We start from the raw sequence: 12,415 nt of genomic DNA, 5'->3' as shown, positions 1-12,415 counted from the left end.
ACGATCACATAATGTGGTCACTGCAGCCAACCGCCCAACACTACACATCATATTGTTGGGGGCCTCTGGCCTCTCTCGCTAGGCCACGTTTACCGTATGGTCTACATAGGTCGTCACACACTTTCCGAATTGCTTGAAAAATTACTCTTTGAATGTTTCTTTTGAGTTCCCGTTCATCGAATTTTATTTCTAGTATATACAGGGTGATTGATATAAGTGTGCCAGCCGTTTTATTCGAAAACCATAAGAGATATAAAAAAAGTTAAATGGTAAGTGCATTGGATTTTCTATTAAAAAAACTTTAGTCAAGTCGAAAAAATTATTTTAGCCGCCATTTTACCAATATGGCCGCCAAATTTGATTTTTCTTATGGAACACCCTGTATTTTATGGTGTATACCGGTAGTAAATGTAATTTTAAGACAATTTTATTCTTGTAATTTTTTTTATAAACCTAACCGTTTCAAAGATAATCATGGTTTAAGTTGCGAAATTTCTAATAGTTTTCGAATAAAACAGCTGGCATGCTTGCTTATAGGCCTTTATCGAAACTCTTTCTCATGCAGAAATTTCAAAACTTTAACCATTATTATCTTTGAAACGGTTAGGTTTCTATAAGGACTAACAGGGTGTTCTATAAGGAAAACCAACGTTGGCGGCCATGTTGGATAAATGGCGGCTAAAATAATTGTTTCGACTTGACTACAATTTTTTAAATAAAAAATCCAAGGCACTTACCATTTTACTTTTTTTGATATCTCTTATAGTTTTCGAATAAAACGGCTGGCACACTTATATCAATCACCCTGTATAAAAAAGATACTGGAATAACACTACGGTACTTAAAAGTGTTATTGCGGGTGGAATATATAATACTCACACTTGTTTTTGGTTAACTGTTCAATACACAATAACTGTTTATGTGGTAATAAAAAAACGTTCATAAGTAACTATCTTCCAATGAGCAACACAGTATGTGGATAAACCACGATAAAATTAATTATCTATAAATTTATCTAACTATTTATTATTTTTCTAAAACATATAGCTTCAATGACTTATATGTTTTTGTTTGAATGTACAGTAAGTACTGTATTATATTATTGGAATAAAATATTGATACTAATAATTTTGAAAAAAATACTATTACTTTTTTAATTGAACTAAGCTTTGAGGATGTAGGCCTATTTACAACAACATGTATTATCGTGTAAACAGAATTTGTATCATCTCACAAACAAAAATGTGAAATTTTCTTGGAGTGAGTTTAATAAATGTAAGTATACATATATTAATAATTGTATACATAGTGAATTTCTCAAAATATCATTAGTATGGCAATTTTCATACTGTACAAAACTGTTGTTAGTCAGATAATTCACGTTTTAGAGAATTTCCTATTTAGGGAATATGGTATTACTGTAGGTCTCATCAAGACCTGGTCGCGAGACCGCGTTACCTTTTCGTTTTGATGTCCCATATTATAGGACAAAAAGACCAACAGTTCAAATTCATAAAGATATACATACAGGGTTGGGAAAGCGCATGGACACCCATTTTATAATGGGTTATACAAGTAAAACCAAACTCTTCACACCTTTATATGTCATAAAATACACTTCTTGTTGGTATCTTATTTTCCCGAAAATCCAAAATGGTTATTTTGGGGACAGCTCAAAAATGTAAAATGTAAAGCCCAATCAAATAACACCTCATATCGAAGGCCATCAGAAAGAATATCGGCAAAAACTAGAGGTCCCTATCTCAACCCAATATAAAATGGCGGCAGTTATTAGTTTTCGTCAACCTCAGAGACCCCACTTAAAAATATACATTAATATTCCCTATCGAAATTTTATCAGGTTGTACCAGGAAAGCTTATCACTTCATAAGAAAATCGGTTTACTTTTTGGTTGGTATCACAATTTCGCCTGGAAACCCAAAATGAAACATATTGGGGCAGTTGAAAAATGTTAATGTAAAGCCTGAAAACTAAAAACTGTCGCTATTTTTTACGGGTCCGGTGAACGTCGATTAACATGAACGTTTAACTGTGGGTTTCATGGGATAAAATTTGGGTTTCACATTTTGCAGTTTCATTCCAAACCATTTTGTAGAGCTAAAAAAAATAATAATAATTTAGTAAAGCATCGTCATAGGGCTAAGAATTACGGCAAAAATTCAAAAAATACTATAAAATCTAAATTTCCATGTAAATCTTATGGAGAATAAGTAAACAGTTGAAGTTTTTCTATTTAGGGATATATTTTAAACAAATTTGGTAAATTTATTTACTTTTTACTTAGCTATTAATATTCATATTAAAAACACACTTTGTGCCATTCGTTATAGCAACAAATCTAAAACTCACGAAACCTTATGTTGTACACATGTTATACCTAATGGAAAATACATTAAATGGAGAATAAATATAACATGTTTAGGGAATATATCAGTTGAAATCCGATCAGGCAAATGGACATTCGTTCATTCAGAATATTTGGGATTCCTTTTAAAATGAAGACTTTTTTGTGATTTGAATATTTTAACTAAAATAACGCTTGTCTCTTATAGACGGATTGGATGATATTGAGAGTTTAGTGGATTAGTGACTAGTCCACTATTAGTCACTGAATCAGTAATTGAACTGTATAGCATTAGCAATACGAGTGACACCCGCCAGAAATTTTCTTTTGGTAATTTTAGCACGAGAATGAATTGAGAGAATTTACGCTAAAACTGTCCCAACCATACAACCTATACAACCATACAAGTATAGTGTTAAGACTCTAATGAGTTATATAATAACTAGTTGTTATAGCCGCGCTTCGCAGTGGGACGAGGACTAGAATCACAGACTATAATGATAGAGTAAACCATATTCTATAGTCTGTGCTAGAATGTTACAAATCGAGATTGTAAAATTTATTGTAGAATATTAAAACACACCTTCCATTGATTTAGGAATAACACTCAATTTTTCCACCAGTTTTTATTCTCTTTGATTGAACTAAATGAGCCTTTATGGAAAATAAGTTAAAAACTTTAGTCTTATTTCTTCGTTGTATTAGGATGTTCACAGCTTATCCTTTGAATTGTCCGGTAAAAGGTATCTCTGTACTAATACAATTTCGCTTAATTTGTTGGTGGTAAAAGTATTCACTTTTGAAAACGAAAATATGTAATAATTCAGGTAAAGAGCAATAGTACAGAAATGTTATTTTAGTCGTTTTGAAGGTTATATTTAATCGGACCCCCAGATGGAGGCCTGCACTGCAACAGAACACCATCAAGGGCACGCAACAAAGAAATATGACGGTCGACTCGACATGTCTCAACACGTCGGTGAGAGAGCGCCGTCGGTCGCCCGTCAGATGTTTTGGTTTGAGGGGGAGGGAGAGGAGGGGGACTTCTCACTGAGTGATACCCATCTGATACCATACCATGAGCACTCCTCACTACCATTGACACTACAAACACGGGCATATAATTACGTAAACATTGGATATAATGATATAATGCAATGACAAATTTTGGGGTGTTCCAGGATTTCATACTTTCTTACTTATCATTACTTGTATTGATAGTTCGTTGTATAATGTAGTGTTTTTTTTTGTTTTTATACAACATAACGTTCGTAATATTAACACTGACATTAGAGAATTTCGTATTTCGTGATGTGTGTTTCGTATATACTAGTGATGTAACTGTTCGTTTTTGTACAGATACATTCAACCTATAGAACATACTGTAGTCAGATATAAAGTATACAGATCTCGGGCGGTTACAAAAATATATGTACTTTGAGTACTTCTTGATTTCACTATTTTCTCAATATAAAATGATTCCACAACGAAAATAGAACTAGCCTATATTCCAGGATAGTCACAGATTTTTGGGGTTTAAATGGTGTCCATTTTTTGTATTTTGTGTGCCAAATATGTAACCAGGGGCAGGCTAGCTACTATTCATTTGTAATTCACAGTCAGAAAGATTTGTGTTAACAAGAAAAAGTTTGTGAGTTTATAATGGTTGAACTATTATGTTTGATTTTCCATGTACATTTTATAATATGTAAAAAAAACAAATTGTAAAAAATGTGTCTCGTCAATTTTATGACTTTAAAATAATTGTTTAATGCTTTATTTTCCATGTAAATTTCATAATATTTTCACAAACAGCCAGGGTCTAGATCTAGATTTTGCAGGTCCTCATTCGTCATTTTTAGGTAAATGTTTTCTTAAGCACACTAACCATTCATCCTGTGCAGGAATTATTGTCAATAATGTTTGTTGAGGAAACTGTAACAATAAATAAATATACCCCCGCCGCAGCAAACCTGCCGTCTAAGCGAATTTCCATTTGGCCGAATTGATTTTCAATTGATCTATTTAAATAACATTAGGTTTAACGAGTACCTAGGTTTGCTGCTACAAGGAAACTAATAAAGTAGTGTGTTTTTAGTAAAATATTTATAGCTTACTATAAAATAAATAAATTTGCCAAGTTTGATCAAAATATATCCATAAACAAGCAAACTACAACATTTTACAATATTCTCCATAAGAATAACATGGGAATTTTAAATTTACCATTCTTTTAGTTTTCTCCGTAACCAATAACCGTACAAAAACACTTTGATATACTGAATTGTTTGTTTTTTTAAGCTCTTTAAGAAGGTTTAGAGAAAAATTGGGAAATTTTGTGTTTTGAGGGTAAGAAGTGAGAAAAACCAATTTTTACCCCATAAAACCCCCCATAAAACCCTGTTCCCATGGTCCGATCATGCTGGATCGCGAACTCATTCAAGTTTATCCCGCCTTACACCTTCAAACCAAATTTCATCAAAATCGGATAAAAATACTCAAGTTATCGTGTTCACGGACATATATATATATAAATCTATATATATATATATATATATACATATATAAAAATTTGAACGAATGGTGTTTTTGGCCTCTGGGGACATTAAAATGAAAAAGTAAATCGGTCCCGGGCCTAAGTCTTACCATGAGACCTACGGTAATAGCTACTTCCCTATAGGGAAATTCGCTCAAATTGAAATCAAAGAAAATATATATTTTTTATTTTCACCATAAGTACTTACGCATTTTAGTGCAAACTTAGTAAACAAGTTTTTATTACTAATACTAATTTACGAGTCTGTATAATACGTAATGAGCCCGTCAAAAAAGAGAAATTATCGCACCAGGATATGAAACCTGAGCAGTTCTAATGCGGTAGGGGAATTCCTGCGCTCAGTGAAAGTTCTAGAACGAAATAGGGGAAATGTTCAACAAGATGGGAATTTCAATGTCGTTTCGTTGGCTCCCCTGGCATGACTCAGCAGATGGCTCTGACGTCACAATCATATGACCTGGTGTCACGTGGTCACGTGCTTTGGGCTCGCCGATCAATATACGGGATTCCCAGACCTGCCTCACTGCGACCAACTTTTATTGCTATTGAATTAATTATACTTAGTACGGTGTATTAACTAAAAATGGTAAATATATTTCATCGTATTAATTTTAACTAAATTGCACCAAACAAAATTATGTCTAATTAAAACCCATGGTACACTAAGATATATTTTTAAAAGTCCGTCATTCTTTTTCAGTGTCGATGTGATTATTTAAATTAAATAAAAATTCACTCTGGTTCAATATAAAATATTCTAAACAACAATATTTACAAAAACATAGCCTATGTTTGGTAAACACATTTCATTTGACCTTCATGCGAAACTTGAATACACAATTTAAAATACTCTAAAACAGTTATGATCCGTCACAATTTTGTTAATTTTAACGAAATTTTTTTTAATAATGACGTATTATTCAATAAAGAAAATTTGGATTGTAACAGGATCTACACCTGCTATTCGTCAATTACCAGAAAATGTATAAGTGGGGTCTATATCTGTTGGTATGGAGACCAATTAGCAACAAATAAACCAATTACAAACATTACTTTTGAAACTAATGATTACGGAAAATATATTGCTTCAACACTACGTTATTGTAAGTATATTGAAAAAAAAACATATTTCAAAAATGAAGAATGTGTAAAGCAAATGGTTATGGATGAAGATAATCTGAATCTACTTCCCATAGATCAGGAACTAAAAAATAACACTGAATTTATAAATCAGTGTTATAGATTGTTTCAGATTGTTGGAGATGGTTATAGATTGTTATAGAATGTTATACAACTAAGTAGTATATAGCCTAAATTTGAATTAGGCCAAGTTGCTGTATTAATAAATAAATACAGTATACACATTAAATTGAATAGCTTATCGTCTAAATTATACTGAAATAATACACGCTAATATGACTTTGACTTTACCTATAGTTTGATCACGCCTCCATCATACAATAAATTGTAAAATGAGATAAACAAAGAGAATCTACTAAATGATGACAAAGTGTAAAATCTATGGATATTATTTCTTAAGTGTTGGAACAAATTCGCTTTTGTAAACTGGTTGCATAAGGAACAACAACGTTGTTTTAGGAGAACAATGATATAATCGGCTTGATGAACTGGTTTAAAAATATAACTAATATATTGTGTTAATTTATCCTAAAATTTAAATATAAGAAAAATCCAAAAAAGTGTGTTGCTTCTTAATTGTAATTTCCTCTTTTCGTTTCCTTGTAAAGTAATTACACACTTTAAGTAATAACACACTCACATGTAATATAAAATAATATAATGTATTATATTACACATAGTAGTATAACTAGCATATTTAGTAACTATTTATATTACAAGTAGTTATATTAGTTGTACATTAGTATAATAGTTTATGATAGTATTGCCGTATGTGGCTCGGCTAAACCTAGACCCGGGACAATTTTTCATTTTGATGTCCACAGAGGCCAAAACACTATTCATTAAACGTTTTAATTCACTTCAATTATTATCATTTTAAATAAACTTCTGGATATAATATATCCATATTATGTGTGTTAATAAAACATAAATCGAGTAATTTTGGTCTGATTGAGATGAAATTTGTGAATGTGTATGGCTGGTAACGTCTTTCGGTTCACCAACCCGTAATTTTAGGGTAAAACTAAAAGTTAGCATAACAATAGAAATTTAACTAGAAACATGAAAACCACTTCAAAATTTGGAAAAAACATACCGGTACATTACATATCATGGCAAACCCGTGATATGCGACTCAACCGGCTTCATAATCATAATTCTTGGTTCGATATTTTTCGTATACATAGGGCTGAATATGAACATTTTGTACTTGTTTCGTGTTGTTTTTGGGAATCGTATATTTTACATATATCGATTGATATTGAATCCTTTTAAGTATAATTAACAACCTTATTGAAGATTTATATTGTTTTAACAAGGTTATATAGCATGTTGACTTTGTGTAGATATAAAGTCAATGATAGCATTTAACACACATATTTACATTGAGGGTAATTTTTAGGGTGGCTCAAAGTAGATTTAGGGTAATTTTAGCCCGCCTTTAGGGTAAAAACGCTAAATCGAGGTGACAACTGGCAACACTGTTAGAGGGTTGAGAGTTCCAGTGTTCCAGTATTATAAATAAGGTTATTAAATACACATGATTATAAGCCAATCATCGGTCTCAGGTAAGAGACACAACTCTCGGCTTTTAAAATAATGGAATTTCAATTTTAAGTTCATACACGTCACCAAAGAAATACGATTTTAGAAGCAAATTGGGGAGGTCATGTACCAGCTACTCCAAAATCACTGTGAGAGTCTGCAAGTAAAAACGCATTCCCAGCATACTAACACTGGTTTAAATGGAATAAACGTGATTTTTTTTAAATCTAAGTTAGGTTTATTTGTTTGGGAAATGTTCAGTTTTTTATTCCCCATTATAGAATTAATAATATAGATATATAAATTAAACGACGGTGGGTTAAAACGATTGATTCAACTCAAGAGACACCTAGCAGCAATTAGACGAACTGTTGAGAACGTCAAAGCGAAAGCGCGCCAACCACCAGCGCACCTAGTGGCGAAGGATGGCGACTGGCCTTGGCAGACATGGTTGGGTAGCGTTCTCATGCAGAACAACTTTTGAACTCAAATTTTGTTCCTCAGTAGTTAACTTATAAGGGGAGTCGCTACTGAAAATGTCCAATTTAGTAAAGAACACTATTTTTATTGTAACCCGGGAAAATTTCTTCATTTTGCATGAAATTATTGAAATACAGTTTTACGTCAAATTTCATAACTGCATGGTAGGCAGCAAAGCTACATCGTTACTATTTTATTGCCTACTACCTTTAACGGGCGCTTTAATACGGACACTGCCATTGACTCTTGGATGCTGAAGTAGACATCTCATCTATATAAATCAGATGTAGCCTTAAAATAGGTAATTGAATAAACCTTTTACAGAATGCACCATTGACTTAAATTCTATTTCCTCCCTTTGTTTTTGTTACTGAACAGTTTTTGACAGAAATCATATAAATAAGTGTACTCGATCGCAGTTCGACTAACGTACGTCCATTTTATTCCAAAACTAGTTAAAACTTTAACACTTGAATGAAATGTCTAGTTCTGCCCATAGTTAATGACAATACCTATTATTTGGATCGACAATTTTGTGCATTAAGTATTTTATTTCTAGAAGCTTTTAAAACTATGTTTAACTTACATCCATTGAAATCGTTAATAGTTTTGATCGAGAGTAATTACATTTTAAATATAAGTTAAATATTGCCCATATCAATAATTTGTTAGAACGATATCAACAGTTATAACCAACAGTTGCAGGAAGGTTTATTGAAGAATTTGAAATTGCCAGATAGTTCTAGTGAAATATTCGACATAGAAGTAAGGGCTGAAACGGTTTGTAATAATCTATTGCCACCTAAATCATAGAAACGTAATGAGAAAATAATAACGTAAATGTGCAAGAATTGTTATTGATTTCGCTTGTCTGAAAAATAGTAATATATACAGTATATTTATTTTTTATAATATAGATATTTACATTTTGTTTGCTTTGATTTAAATGCTGCAAATAAACTGTTTCAATACATTCGGTATTGCTACAATAATATGTTACATCACAGACAATAGATCATTTATTACTCGTACATTATTAATAGTAGTAATAAATATTTATTATTTATAGCCTACTCCCACCGCCTCAGACGACCTGTCGCTCAACAGTGCTCTACAGAAAATAGATCTTTTTGCCGCACCCTGTATTTATTTAAATACTTGATGTTATTACAATTTATTTTATATCTGCTCTAAATGAATGTTCATTCCTCATAGGTGTCATCCAGAGGTTTCCAGGTGACAGCTTAAACTGTGAAACCTATTGAACATTTGTAAGTAATAATATGGTTACTAATATTATTGCCACGCTAAATTATTTTCATTTAAATTAATTGGCAAAAATGAAATACTATTTACGCAATATATCAGTTAAAACATGATGTTTTTTAAATATGCAAATGCCCCCAACGCATCAAACTGGCAAACTGGGCGTATAATAGTTTTCCTGATTACATTTTAGTTACTAAAATATTTCCTATTAAACATGTCGGACTTAAATTCCGTATTTTAATAGCATTAGGTTTAACAAGTATTTAAGTTTGCTGCTATAGGGAAGGGGAAAACATTGTTAGTGAAACTTTAATATCTTGGTATGAAATAAATCGATTTACTTTCAGTAATCATATTATATTCATAAAAATGCTAACTAAAACAGTTAACTTAATACCCATAAGAATAACAGGAGGTGTTGAATTCACGTTATTTTTTGGGAATTTCATCTGTAACCAATTGGCACACAAACGCGCTCCAATTAATTTTTGACCCCATTAAACCCCAAATATGCATTTGAACGGATGGCGTCTGCAACATCAAAACGAATGAGGAAAGCTGTCCCGGGTCCAGAGCTTACTGTGAGACCTAGGGTAATAAATGGTAATAACTTAATTGTATACTAATTAGAATAGCAATAAACGTGAACCAATAATGATTTATACCTTCATTGGTGTTAACAGTTATTGACAAACTAGTATCGAGGAATGAGGCATTTAATGAATGAGCAATGACGACTTTTGGAATCGTCATTGTGATAGGAAGGGGGAATTAGGGAATTTCTCATTCCCTTCTCTCCCTGATCAGCCCATTGCCAATCTGATCGCCATTAGTTGACTTAAGCAATCCGCTTTATAACTATTTTTGCCCTACTCAATCACCCTCATAATCCTACCAAATTGCCTTGACTTTTTTACCATGAATTAATAATTATCATAAATCAGGCGAAGATTTCCAGCCTCTGTACATCCGAGATTGCCGTGTTGTTCGACTTATATGTGCGCGTTAATGAAATGTCCCTGGGCCAAACTTATTTTTTACTCTATCAACAAATGTAGACAAATGGCATTGAATCATGCACATTACTTCTTAATGACAACAGGCACTATATAGTTCGAGCTTATAAGCCAATCATCGCTCTCCGATAGAGATGCGACTCTCGGCTTTTAAAATAAAATTTACGAGATGTTCAAGAATTGGGATGCGCTCTAATGGCCAGATTGGCAAGTCATGTTTTAGCTACCTAAAACTTTGTGCGAGAGTCAACGCATAGAGAGGCGTCTTAAGCTTCTAACAAGGCTTTAAATAAAAAAAGTGTTCAGTATATTGTAAGCATAGGTTGTTTTGTTTTAATTTTCAGCTAAAGAAAATATTTTTTGTGTGCATTATTCAAGTTAATTAACTTTTACATAAATACACTACGGTGACTAACTAAAGTCGACTTCAGTGACACCTAGTGGTTACCAAGTGTACTGTTACGAAACGAACAGCTACATCTAGCGGTGAATAGGCGAACTGTTGCAAATATTGATGATATGGTAGCGAAAAACACCGGTAGAAATATTATCAGTGGACTTATTTTGTTTAAAATACTGTTAATACATAATAGTTAGCTTAGATAATAGATAAGCAACTTAACTATTTGGGTAACTGAGCGAACCATTGCGAATATCAGTGGACTGCTTTAACCAACTTGATAAAGAGGTACCTATCAGTTTAACATACCATTGACTATATATATATATATTAAGTACTTGTACTTGTTTCGTGTTGTTTTTGGGAATCGTATATTTTACATATATCGATTGATATTGAATCCTTTTAAGTATGATTAACAACCTTATTGAAGATTTATATTGTTTTAACAAGGTTATATAGCATATTAACTTTGTGTAGATACAAAGTCAATGATAGCATTTAACACACATATTTACATTGAGGGTAATTTTTAAGGTAGCTCAAAGTAGATTTAGGGTAATTTTAGCCCGCCTTTAGGGTAAAAACGCTACAACGAGGTGGCAACTGGCAACACTGTTAGAGGGTTGAGAGTTCCAGTATTATATGGTTATTATATATCTATGATTATAAGCCAATCATCGGTCTCAGGTAAGAGACACAACTCTCGGCTTTTAAAATAATGGAATTTCAATTTTAAGTTCATACACGTCACCAAAGAAATACGGTTAGGGTTGAAGCAAATTGGGGAGGTCATGTACCAGCTACTCCAAAATCACTGTGAGAGTCTGCAAGTAAAAACGCGTTCCCAGCATACTAACACTGGTTTAAATGGAATAAACGTGATTTTTTTTGAATCTTTGTTGGGTTTATTTGTTTGAGAAATGTTCAGTTTTTTTATTGCCCATTATAGATTTAATAATATAGATATATAAATTAAACGACGGTGGGTTAAAACGATTGATTCAACTCAAGAGACACCTAGCGGCAATTAGACGAACTGTTGCGAACGTCAAAGCGAAAGCGTACCAACCACCAGCGCACCTAGTGGCGAAGGATGGCGACTGGCCTTGGCAGACATGGTTGGGTAGCGTTCTCATGCAGAACAACTTTTGAACTCCAATTTTGTTCCTCAGTAGTTAACTTATAAGGGGAGTCGCTACTGAAAATGTCCAATTTTGTAAAGAACACTATTTTTATTGTTCTATGGTGAATAGGGTTTCAGAAAAACACAACATATGGTATGTATGTATGTATGTTATGTATGTATTGTGAGAGGGGTGGTGGACTCAAGCCATAATCACGTCAACCGAAGCTTATGGTAACATAAACATATTATATAGTTGAACATATGGTATAATATATAATTTTATCACTGTGAAAAAAAAATTGAAGAGAGAGTGCACACCAGCTTCTATAGTTACCAAGTATAACTAGTCCGCTGTTTGGCGCAACTTTAAAATTTTGTTTTTTACGTATAAGTTTTTATACTTTTTAACCATTAAAGCTATATGAATGACATTTGTACCACTCATTGTTTGTACTATAAAGCAACTTTTTGTGCATGGGTATTGTAATAGGTTAAATATAAGTTCATGAAAAAA

The sequence above is a fragment of the Macrosteles quadrilineatus genome, unplaced genomic scaffold (assembly GCF_028750875.1).
Source record: "Macrosteles quadrilineatus isolate MER2022 unplaced genomic scaffold, UCM_ALF_1.0 Scaffold_7__1_contigs__length_78375512, whole genome shotgun sequence".
NCBI lineage: Eukaryota > Metazoa > Arthropoda > Insecta > Hemiptera > Cicadellidae > Macrosteles > Macrosteles quadrilineatus.
Note: the sequence above shows the minus strand (reverse complement) of the source record.